We start from the raw sequence: 12,215 nt of genomic DNA on the forward strand, positions 1-12,215 counted from the left end.
GAATCGGCCATGCCACCTATCCCTATCTTCCTCCTCTTCCAAATGACGAGTTGTCATACCATTTCCCTCCCATATTCGAAAACATTAAGGGCCAAGCAACCACTTTGGCTCCTCCCAATCCCAATCCAGTTGATATAAATTCCAATCAAACCTGACCACATATTTTTCTGATAACCGTTTTTGGGGCAATTAACTCTTTGAAACATTGCAATTTTTTCAATAGTGGTGGCCTGTACAAACCTAAATTCTCCAAGAAAGAAGTTGTAAATGTCTACATTCTGAAGGGATTTCCCTAGTCAACTTGTCATCCGAGAGGTATAACAACTCCAGTTGTTTAATGCTCTCAAAAGACAACGAGATCAAATCAGCCTCCCACAAGATTGCCCCCCACAACGTTCCATAGTACATTTCCGTCGTGTATTGGGAACATCTCTAGATGATGACATCATGATTTCTCATATTATCGGGAGATGTTTCAAATACACAGTAAGGATGTGTTGTGGGGGGCCGATTTGAACTCAAAGACGACGGGATTGGACCTATCAAAGCCTATATTGGTACTCTGATAGAAACCCTCTTAAATGGCAAAACAGAAAGTTGCAAGGGAAAGATTCCAAAAGCTTGCAACAGATAACTCCTGTAGCTCAACTCGCAAAGGCAATGTTCTCCTATTGTGATTTCCAACAAGGGGAATGAGTGGTGGTCAAGAAATACTCCAACTGTTCCCACAAATGAACGATGGTGGCAACTACAGTGACAATTCCGTCGATAAATAGACATTAATGTTTCATTTTGAAAATTTAAAAGAGAATAATGGATAAAATTGTTTTTTCATCTTTTTTTTAAGGGGTGTTGATGGCAAGGAGGTTTTAGATAATTGCCAGAATACTTAGGGGGGTGCTCTAAGACAATGTAAATAGAAAGGGTAGAATTAGTCAATTAGCTAAACCATAAGGGTAGTTTAAGAAATTTGCCCTTAAAAGAACGAGGCATGTGGCAATGAACTAAACATGGGCTTATTGGATAACTCATGACCTTAACCCACCTAAACCGTTGAGTGACTCTTATTAGGTTAACTGACCAATATTAAAAAACACATCCCAACCCATCAATAAATGTTGTGAGTTGGGTGAAGTCGCATGCACACCCTACACCACATCTCAAATCGTGTATTAGAAACATCCCTAATTAACAAGTATGGGAGATGTTTCCAACGAACAAGACTGTGAGCACGGTCCTCACATCATGTCTTGACTGCACGTGGGGAACATTTCCCATACTTGCATTTAATATTCATGGAAAGATGTTCCCTGTATGAGGTGGACGTGATTGTGAGGTCGGTGTGAAGAGTGCTTTGTAAGGAGCTGATCCTAATTCGTTCGCACAATCCCTTGCAACCTTGTATTGAGAACATCTCTCCATGAAAAAAGCATACAAGTACGAATGTATTCTTAATGCACGGCTGTAAAATGGTTGTGAGAACGGTGTAAGCATTGCATCTAATCTTGCTTTTAATGCACATTGAAATGTGCATGTGGGACTCCTATGGGGGTGCCAATGTAAACTTTAATTTGATGATTAGAGTGGGTTAATGCCACCTAGTGTAGAAAGCTATGAGGTACACTAAGGCAGTCCAACCTCAAAGGGAGTTGGGATCTCTTGCCAACAAAATGCGTCCCAACCCCCTACCAACTTGATCTAACACTGGTCACACATCTCATTGTGAAATTGAGACCTATTATAAAAGTAGGACTTGCCATGTATGATATATGTGGTGTTAGACCACATTAGTAGGTTGTTGGAATGCATTTTGTTGGCAGGTGATTCGAACTCCTCTAAATAAGAGTGCCAATTGATTGAGTCATGGTCCGATCCAATCCTATTTTGTCGGGTTCGAATCTCCCCTTTGTTTGGATCTAGTCAGCAATCTAATCGGGGGATTTGAATCACCCCTATCCGATATGATATATATGTTATTTATTTATTTATTTATACAAATATATATAACACATATATGTTATTTATTTATAAACATAACATTTATATTACATTTTTGTTAAATTTGTTATATTAATTATTTTTTTTATAAAAAACATGTATATATATGATGAAAATAGTTGAAAATATACTTGTATTTTTTGTTATTTCTTTTTTTTTTAAATTGTTATGTTTTAATTTTCTTTTAATAAATTATTAATTTTTTAAGAAATTTAAATTGGATCAAATCTTAAGATCATAACAGCTTGTCTTTTAATAGTATCGGGTCGGATTCAAATATACCTTGATTCAAATATGATCCGATCCATTTGCATCCCTACCTCTAAATGTGACATTTAAGATGTTGGTTGGACAGGACAAGTTCACATTGGAACCCTACAGAGCCCACATGCACATCTCAACGTGCATTGGGAACATCTCTCATACTTATTATTAGTAGTTGTTCCCAATACATAGTTAGGATGTGTTGTGGGGCATGCTCTGTGAAGTGCCCATACAATTTCGAATAGGATTGACTGACTCAGGGCCAGTTGGGATAATGGTCTTGACTGAGTGACTCTCAAAGAGGTTAGGTCTTCTCCTAGTTTGTTGGGGAAGTTTGTGAAGGAAGCTTCGTGGGTCCGTTTAATTTAGTGAAAACTGACCAACTCGAGTCATATCGGTTTTGGGTTGGTTTATTGGTTTGGTTGGTTGGTTCAAAAGATAACTAATAACTATTTTGTAAAACTATTAAACGTGGTTTGGATGGATAAAAAAATTAAAACAACAAAGTTAAATTATAATTGCCATGATATTACTAAAAATTTAAATTTAAAAGCAAACTATTTCAAACTATGAAATATGGGGATTTTCCCACTTTCCCATATTGAAAAAAAAAAAAAAAAACTTAAAATGTATTACATAAAATTTCAGGTCTCAACGTTAAAATCATTCATAACCACCATGAGGGTAACAAGGTCACAAATGGCTTAGCAAAGTTAGCTTGTGATCGTGGTTTCAATGCCACTTTCTAAAGCTTCGATGAGCTACCTATAGTGATACAAATGTTGGTTAGAGATGAAGGAACAATCTTTATCCATTTTTGAAAAAGCATTGGACACAATTGTATTATATGAGCTAGTGATCTTCTTGTATTGATTTTCATGAGGGGTAAGATATTTAAGTCCCCTCTCATAGGTTTATTTTAGTTTTGTGCTTAATAAAATTTAATGACAATCACCCTTTCACCGGGAGTAAAATTTGGAGATTAAAAAAGTAAAATTATTAATATATATTTATAGTTGGATCAGGTTGGTTTTTGGTTATTTACACACAACACACCAAAACTGACCCAATCTTTAAGGTTAACATAATGCATGAACCGAAGTTGACCAAAAATAGCTAAAACCCAACCAACTCGGGTTGGGGTGGTCACTTTAATCGATTTCATGAACAGTCCTAAAAGAAGGTTGAGATTAATTGAAGCCAGGGTAATTGAAATAGTTATGGGTTATAGGCTTATAGCTCTTAATGGAATTGATTGGAGGTGGCCCTCAAGGTTGGGGTTGCTAAAGGAACCTTGGAGGCAGGGAGGAGGAAGTTGAAGGGAGATTAGAGTAGATCTAGAGGGAGGCCTTGGGATCCTTATATCCTCTGTTTGTTCATATCTTCTATTTGTTTGGGGGTTTTGCTATCCTTTTATATATGGTATATGGCCATCGAGCTTGAATTCTCCTCAAAATGTCTTCTTATCTCATTGTCTCGTTATCTTTTATTAGGATGTCTTTTAGTCTCTTTCATTAAATGTTTGATTTACACATTTATGTGAAAAGCATACTATTTGTTGAGTTAAATATCCTCACCAAGCAATGGCATGCTAATCAGTTTCACATGCAAGAGATATAGTAATGTAGAATGTGTTCCTTTCCAATCCCATGCGTGTCTGCTAGGCATGCCCCATCAAGTGAAGGGTGTGGACTTGATCCATTATTGTTATGGTTTACAGTCACACCTAAGTCCGGTTTAACCAATCAAATCACATGATATGTACTCTTACATCTGGCTTTGCAATTGTTTCAGAAAAACTTTCTTTTATATCTAACTGGTATTCACTTATCACATAGAACATTAGAAGCCCCCCTCCCTTCATTTTCTCTATTATGCTGTAATTTTGTGGGCAATATTCTCCTCAATCTCTCCCTCACCATGAATCATCAACCAAGGTATCTAAAAAATTGTCAAATTGGGTTTTATCTTGTAAATAATAATTATAAGTGTTGTGATCGTCCGAAAAAACAGCTCATTTTGCCGTTTGGACTGGAATTGGAGTTGCCACCCATCAAATTAGGAAATTGAGGTAATGGGACCTCTGAGAATTATTTTTAAAATATTTTGTTTTAATAGTGACTCCAAAACCTAAGACTCTGATGGGAGAGGGAAGGGTTTAGGCACCCCTTTCCCAGGTCCAATAAATAGGGCCCACATGGGATGCCAACAAGCACAAACAAACAAGATATAGTAAATAAAATAAGAAACAATAACAAACAAACGAAAATACTATGTCAAAATTATTATTATTATTATTATTATTATTATTATCACCTCCACTTTATTTTGCAATGTTAATTCTTATTTCTTTTTTTTTCATTTCGCCCATCATTTAATTTTTTTATTGTTATTTTTTTATTGAATCCTATTTATACATTTATTCATTAATTACCACCCCCCTCTCTTTAACCGATTCCAACTTTCTATTCTCACCCTCCTTATCCCATCACTTTACCCTAAAAAGCAAACTCACAAATCAGTTCAAGATGTCTCGACTCACCACTATTTTATTTTTTTTTTTCTTTTTGTATTTTTTATGCCATTTTTGTTACTGATTTCCATTTTATTATATTTTTTTATGATTTACTCTGGTTTTGTTGGGAGACTACTGTGCTCCCAGTAATCTGTTTGCCTTCTTCTCTCTAATCCTCTCTCTAGGTTGCTGAATCTTCCCCTAATATAGCGTCAATTCTAGCCATCAATCTCCTTGTTTTATTTGTCTATCAGTCTTGCATTACAACCCCTCAACTCTCTTCTTCCTTCTTGTTTAAATTTATAATTATTCAGCTTTTTGATCATCTTACATTCTTACCAAACAATTTATGTATTTCTCTTTTGTGATTGAAGAGGTTTCAGAACATAAACCGTTTTCCCCGGTCTACAGCATTAATAAGTCTTAACGATCAATATGTCCCCAACATCTTTTGTTACAGTCCAGATTTCAAAACAATCAAACTTCTAACTAATACTCTCGCAACTGATTCATGGTCGTGTCAGTCCTTCAACATAACAAACACTATGAGATTGTGACCATCTGGATTGTGAACTCAATACTATTTATTAAAAGAAATTAATCCTTCACATAGCAAATCAATAAACGATCCGAAACCAATGACCATTTATTCTAAAAAGATCAGGCAAAGGATGTAATGAAGGATGAAGTGAAATGAGCCACACATAGTTGTGAACGCAGAGAAGCATAATCAATAATAGAAAGAAAAAAAAAAAAAACTTAAATCTAATATCTAGTAGATCCTCTGTAAACCAAAAGGAAAAAAAGAAAAAAAAAAGAAATATGCAACGACTCAAGATCTAAGGGATGTTACGACGAGGCTGGGTAAATCTCAGGAGAACTGATTCAATAGAACTAACATCATCGGTTCTGATGACTCTCCCAACATCCATTATTTCATACCAAAACTTACAGAGAAGTAATCCAGACAACATAAAGAAGAGGATTCGGCCAGGCTGGGGACTGACCTGAGTAGGATATCGGCCTGAATTTGATTGGTTCTGCAAACAGCGACTAACGCTGAAGGTAGGCGAAAAACTCTGAGTTGAGATGTTGGCCGAAATTCAAATGATGCAACAGGGGTACCGTATTCTAATTCAATCTGCTAATGTGTATCCTCTAGCCAGAGAACGAAACGGAATAGAAGACGAAGGAAGTGAGAGGTAAAGGAGTTGAGTCAGAATGGGGAGGGATGTCTTGCTGTTGCGACTGGTTCGAGCTGTTCAGTCGCTGCTTCTCTGTTTTCGTCGAAGAAGGAAGGCGATGAACAGTAGATTTCTTGCTTTGCACGATTTCGGTCGATTCAGTCAGTTGGTGTTGATGGGAGGTAATGGAATAAGGAAATGAGCGCGGGAGCAAGAGAAAGAAGCACAGAGGATGACGAAATGGAAGAGGAGAGATGCCAGAGGGGAGGGAGTCGCCGCTGGTTCCTTGTCTCTGTCGAGAGGTGGAAGACAATTAACAGTTCTTGATTGATTTATTTCGCTGGAGAGAGATCAAGAGTGAATGACCAGGAGCGGGAGAGATTGCCGCCGCCGGTTTCTTTGTTCGAAGGAAGAAGATAGCAAACAGTCGTCTCCCCCCGGATTAGGGCGAATAGAGTTTCGGTTGACTTTATATGGAGGCAGGGGCATTTTTGTAATTTCGGGGGGAAAGGGTGTTTCGGTCATTTTCAATAAGCTGGGTTAAACCGGGTCCAGAGATTGAACCAGGTTCTGGTCCACTAGTGAGTGATTTCGGGTCAAGAGGTGGAAGATGGAGATGAGCTGGGTGGAGAGAAGGATTTTGCATGAGTGAATAGCGAAATTGATCGAAATTGAATCTTTTTGGATGGAAGGGTAAATGAGGGTATTTTTGGCTGATATTTTGGTTGATTGGTGGGATCAGATTGGCCCAAATGGGCCCAAATCAAGTGGTTTTGGAATGGGTTTGATTCGGTTAATCTATAACCTTGGAGTGAAATCTATGTTTGGTGAAGGGATAAATGAAAGTAGTTTTGGGTGTAATTTCATAGGGTAGGGTTTTTGGGTAGTCTAATGTGATTGGTAAGGTTAAATTGGGCCAAATGGATTCGGATCAAGCGGATTTGGAAGTCGGTCAATCTAGAGCCTTAAAATGGAATCTTGGTATGATGAAGGGGTAAGCAAAAGTGTTTTAGGATGAAATTTTACAAGTGGGTGTTTTGGGAGGTCTTGGGTCTGATGGTGGGGTCATATCTAGTGGTTGAGGTGTAAATAGGGGTTGATTGGGGCTATCAGATAGGTATCAAACAAGTTTAATGGTGGATTTAAGGGCTTTTAGGGTGAAATTTGGGATTTTTTGGTTTTTGGATGTTTTAAGGAGGTTGGATGGGTCTGATCAAGTGTTTGGGGTAATTTTAAGGTTTAAGTGATAGATCGATCAAAAATCGAGTGTTGACAAATGTATATTGTTTGCATTCCTTATTACTAAAATTTCATAACATATATTACATGTGTGTGTGTTTTAAAACCGCTTACTTCCAATGCATTTGTTCATAATCCTGATTTTGCATTTAATCATTTATTTAGTTTAATCGTTTAAAAACATGTCATTGACAAATAACATGCACTATATGACATCCTCTTAAACGTGTATAATTAATTCATCTATGATTAATGCAAACAAATGAGGGTTAAATATTGAACCTTGGTGAAAACCCATTATAATTGTAAAATCTCATATCTCTCACATTAGTGATATAGCATAAATTGTCTCAGATTATTAGAACAGTATGAATTAAGTCATGGTGCAAATAAGTAGGTTGTGCTCAGCTTTGTCCTATTTAGCTTGAGTTCACAAACTACTAGCTACAACCTACAATTAAGTTTGATTGCCTCATGTCTACTAAGAGCCAAGCTCTACTTATTTATGTAGAATCCAACATTTTAACACAAAGGGTTCATCTAGGCCCAAAATTTACAATGACACATATCCCACAATCCAAAGACAAGGTCTAATATGTTAATTTAAACAAAAAAAAAGTTGGCAATTGATTACAAAATTTACAATTGTTATACCTAATATATGAATTATATAGGATAAATGCATATTTGTATGACTTATAAAAAATTGTACAAGCTAAGTCAACACGTGTTTGGTTTATTATATAGGTACTAAGCCAAAAGGGTCAACAACGTGGGCCCTTTATTTTCTAATTGTTATCTATATGTGTGTGTGTGCAAGGCATATCTTAATGTTTTCACAATTGATTTAGCGAGGTCAATTGATTCCTTAGATAATCGCAGTGTCTATTGTTTGTCATGTGGTTATTAAGGGTGTTTGTTGAGGTTTAATGTTTATCCTTTAATCCCCATGGATGTTGATTGGGGTTTAGTTGTTTGACTAGTGGTTCTCACGTATATAAGACTAAGTTATTTGTTTAGGGATTATGAGGGGTGTAGAATTTAGTTGTGTTCAATGGTCTTCTTAGTAACCAACATAACTTTTGTCTTTTATATATCTTTCGTCGTTTGTTGCAAAAGCATATTTTCTTCTAGACTTCTTTTCATGCACATTATTATTGTTGTTCTTCTTCTTCTTTTTCTTCTCTTTCTTGTTGTGGTTGTTATATTGTGCTAAAGGTTTGCTATTTATGTATAGTTTGTTTAATGTTTGTCTCCAATTTTCCTTCTTTCATAGTAATGTATACGAATATATTTATATGCTTAGTTCCTTCTTCCTAATTGTTTTTTTCCTTTGTTTTGCAAATATGTTGTTGCTTTTGTTTGATACTGATATGCATAAGTTTAGACACAAATCAATTGTTTTGAATAATAGATATTATAGTTTTGGTTGTGTTTGGTTCAATTGTCATTTATCTAAAACACAATGCCAACTTATTGCTACATAGGCATTTCCCCATTAGAGTTTTAAAAGTTGTTTGCTTAAGCCATTTATCAAAGAAATATTTTTTCTCATGTTGTGTGAAAGTTATTTGTTGGGGAAAATGCCTTTTTGATGCCCCCCAATGCTTAGGCATTTTCACACTATGAAACTTTATGTAGCGCTTAATGGCGTTAATGTTGGTTAGTTGTTAAAAAATGTTAAAATGTAATTTTCAATAGTTTTATTGTTTTTCAATGGAGATATCGTACAAAACATTTAATAAATAAATAGCAATGGAACTAAATGACTCTTTTTGTTGGGGTTTTACTAGTAGCACTAAACATTAATATTGGCATCTTAGCTCCAACCTTATTGAATATTTTCTTTATATATGTAGTTCTTTGATTAATGAATAGGTCCATTAATGACATTGATTTTCGATGCTTATTATTTTATTTGATTAAATGGGTAAATTTTAATTTAAATGTACAAAGTCCTATTCATAGTGTTTCATATTTTGAAAATTTGATTATCTACCATTTTTTTATTGTTTTTTATGTTTATTTAGTTGAGGGAGTTATTTTATAGGATAAAATAATAAAAGAGAAACTACTTCGTCGTAAGGAGGGATATTCAAAACTTGGGTTAAACATCATTGAGGGACTTGAAGTGGGATTTGTAGTGGTGTTATTTTGGGGGAGGAAAAATTGCAAATTTTGTTTTTTAAGGGGAAAATTGCTAATTTATGGGCAAGGTTGTCATAGATTGGAAGTAATTATGTTTGAATGTTTTAATCCAATAAAATATATACTTGCAAGCAAAGTGGCATGGGTTTAATGCTTATTTTATTGCTTATATTCTTAAGAGAACCCTTTGACTATGTACTATATGTGAGCCATTATGATTGTGATTGATTGTCTTTGAGTTTAACGTAGGTAGTATTCATTTAAAGAAGGGCAAATTTCTTAAACTACCTTTATTGTTTAGCTAATTGAATAATTATACTCTTACTATTTAATTATTGTCTTAAGCCACCCCTACTATTTTTAACAATTGACTTCCTCTACCCCTACCGTTAGCTTTTGTTAATGTTCCATCAAAATCCATACACATGTGACACCATGTGACATATACAATTTTTTAAAACCTAATATTACCCTTTGTCCATCTTTTGTAAGTCAGGTAAAAATCATCGCCTATGAACGAGACTATTACGGTCACTATTACAATCTCCACACTGGTGATTCCTTGGGCTGGATTTGTCGATTCAGTCTTAAAACTTTGCCAAATTCAGAAATTTACCTTCTTTTCTTCCTTCATTTGCAACAAGAATCATATGCTTTTCAGTTGTTGGACAATTGTTGTCTTATTTGGTGATAAGGATGTGATTCTGAGATGGTGGAAGCGATTCCTCTTCTTTTTCATGATTGTCGTCATTCAGATTCAAGGACATGATTTTGGGATCGTATTCATTATTGTCGTTGATGGCAGAGATCGGTTGGTAGTCTCTATCATAGCTTTTCTCTTAACTTAAGGGCAAAATGGATATTTCATCCTTTATGTTACAATTTAACGATTGTTGAAATTGTTAAAAATAGTAGGGTTGGTTTAAGACAATAATTAAATTTAAACAGCAAGGGTTGAGTTAGTCAATTAGCTAAACAATAAGGGTAGAATTGCCCTTTAAATGTAGGGATAAGCTTTTTTAGATGTGTTTTTGTGATTCGACAATAAAAAAAAAAAAAAAGCTTGATGTTTGGTTAAGTGTGTTTCAAAAGTATTTTTTTTTAAAGCCATGCAAATTTACAACAAAAAGAAAATTAAAAACACAAAATCAATATAAATTACTTTGTATTTATGCTATACATTTTGGGACAAATATACTTTTCATAAAATGCAACAAGGAATAAATGTTTGAAGTTTTACCACATGTGATATAAACACAATAAAGCCTTTACATGATAAAATATATGCCACATAACAAATTTTGTGACATTTGAAACCTTTCATAACACATGAGAAAATATATATTATATGTCAAAATTTGTGACATGTGGCAAAATATACATGACAAAATGTATCCCATATGGTAAAAAGTGTGGCATATGATAAAATATACACCATGAGGCAAATTTATAACACATGCATGGCAAAATATATGATAAGTTTAATGACCATAAATGTTGCAAAATACATGCCACCTAGCATTAGTTTGTACCATATAGCACAATTATGGGTTATGTGACATTCTTATATTACAAATGTCAACAAAACAAAAAAAAAATTGACATGTGGAATTTGTCATGTCAAATGTCATATAAAAATATGTCATAACCAAAGACTAGTTTATATTTTCACTTTTAGTTGCTTTTAAAATCTTGTTATGAAAATGATATTTAATAATTTACAAGAGCATATAGTAAAAGCACAAAACATATTTTATGTCTGATAAGGAAGTTCAAAAATCAAAGAGAATTGATTAGGCTAGCAAAACTGCTTTTTGCTTTCTCACATTGCGAAGTATATACAAACAAAAGAAGAATTTGAGATATTTGTTTAACTCAAAGGAATGGAATGATAGCAAATGGATAAAAGAAGTAAAAGGGAAAAGAATAGGGGAGACAATCATAATACCCACATTTTGGAATAATGTCATCTTTACTCTTAAAGTGTGTGACCCTCTTGTTCGTGTATTAAGGTTGGTGGATCGTGAAAACAAGCCTTCCATGCGACTTTCTAAACACAAAGGAAAGAGTTTATACAAACACAATCCTGTTTTGTTTTGTTTTTCAACAACATTCATTCTTTGTGCTTAATTTTTTACAATACCACAAGTTAATTGGTTTAAGGTTGGTGGTGTTTTCTTTGACAAGAGTGACCTTAAGTATCATTTTGTCAATTTAAAGTTTGATGATTTGAAAGGTAAAAAAAAAAATGAAAACACTTTAAAACAAAGTATTTTGAGAATGTTTTTCTTTTTTTCTTTTTTTTAGTATAAATGTAAAGAATGTTGTTTTAGAATATAAATGATGAATTTTGAAAATGGTTACTTCACCATTTTGTCCTTGTAGTTAATTATAAGAATGGATATTTTGCGTTGATAAAATTAATTTTATGAAGAATAAAGTATTAATGAAAATACAAAATTTACATAAACAACAACATGAAACGTAAAATATTTATAATATAACATAAAAATCATAAAAAGTACTATTTTAATACAATAAACTATTATTATTTTTATAGTATTTTAATAATAAAGTATCATTATAATAATATTGATATTATATTATTATTTTTATAGTATTTTAATAATAAAGTATCATTATAAAAATATTAGTAGGAATGTATTATTAATAATAAATAATGAATAAAATGCATGGAGGACATTTTTGGGACAAAAAATAATAATGTTGCTAGGCTTCATGTATGGACTAAAAGTGAAAAGAGGTCTTAAAAGAATAGTTTGAAATATGAACAAATTGTACTTTCCAAGCACGATAATAAATAAATGTACTTTCCAGGAGCAAGTAGAGATATTTGAAACACTTTC

The 12,215-nt window shown here is 33.7% G+C and overlaps 1 protein-coding gene across 1 annotated transcript in view; it reads right to left on the reverse strand.

The window, feature by feature from the left end:
* Positions 1-6,398, reverse strand: part of LOC148864230 (uncharacterized) — a 53,251-nt gene extending 46,853 nt beyond the window's left edge. The window contains exon 1 of the mRNA XM_088976575.1: positions 5,785-6,398. The gene's annotated coding sequence lies outside the window, so the exon portion shown is untranslated. The remainder of the gene's footprint in view (positions 1-5,784) is intronic.
* Between the last annotated feature and the right edge of the window lie 5,817 nt (positions 6,399-12,215).

The sequence above is a fragment of the Nelumbo lutea genome, chromosome 3 (genome assembly GCF_056320005.1).
Source record: "Nelumbo lutea isolate HS-2025 chromosome 3, American lotus-T2T, whole genome shotgun sequence".
Taxonomy (NCBI): domain Eukaryota; kingdom Viridiplantae; phylum Streptophyta; class Magnoliopsida; order Proteales; family Nelumbonaceae; genus Nelumbo; species Nelumbo lutea.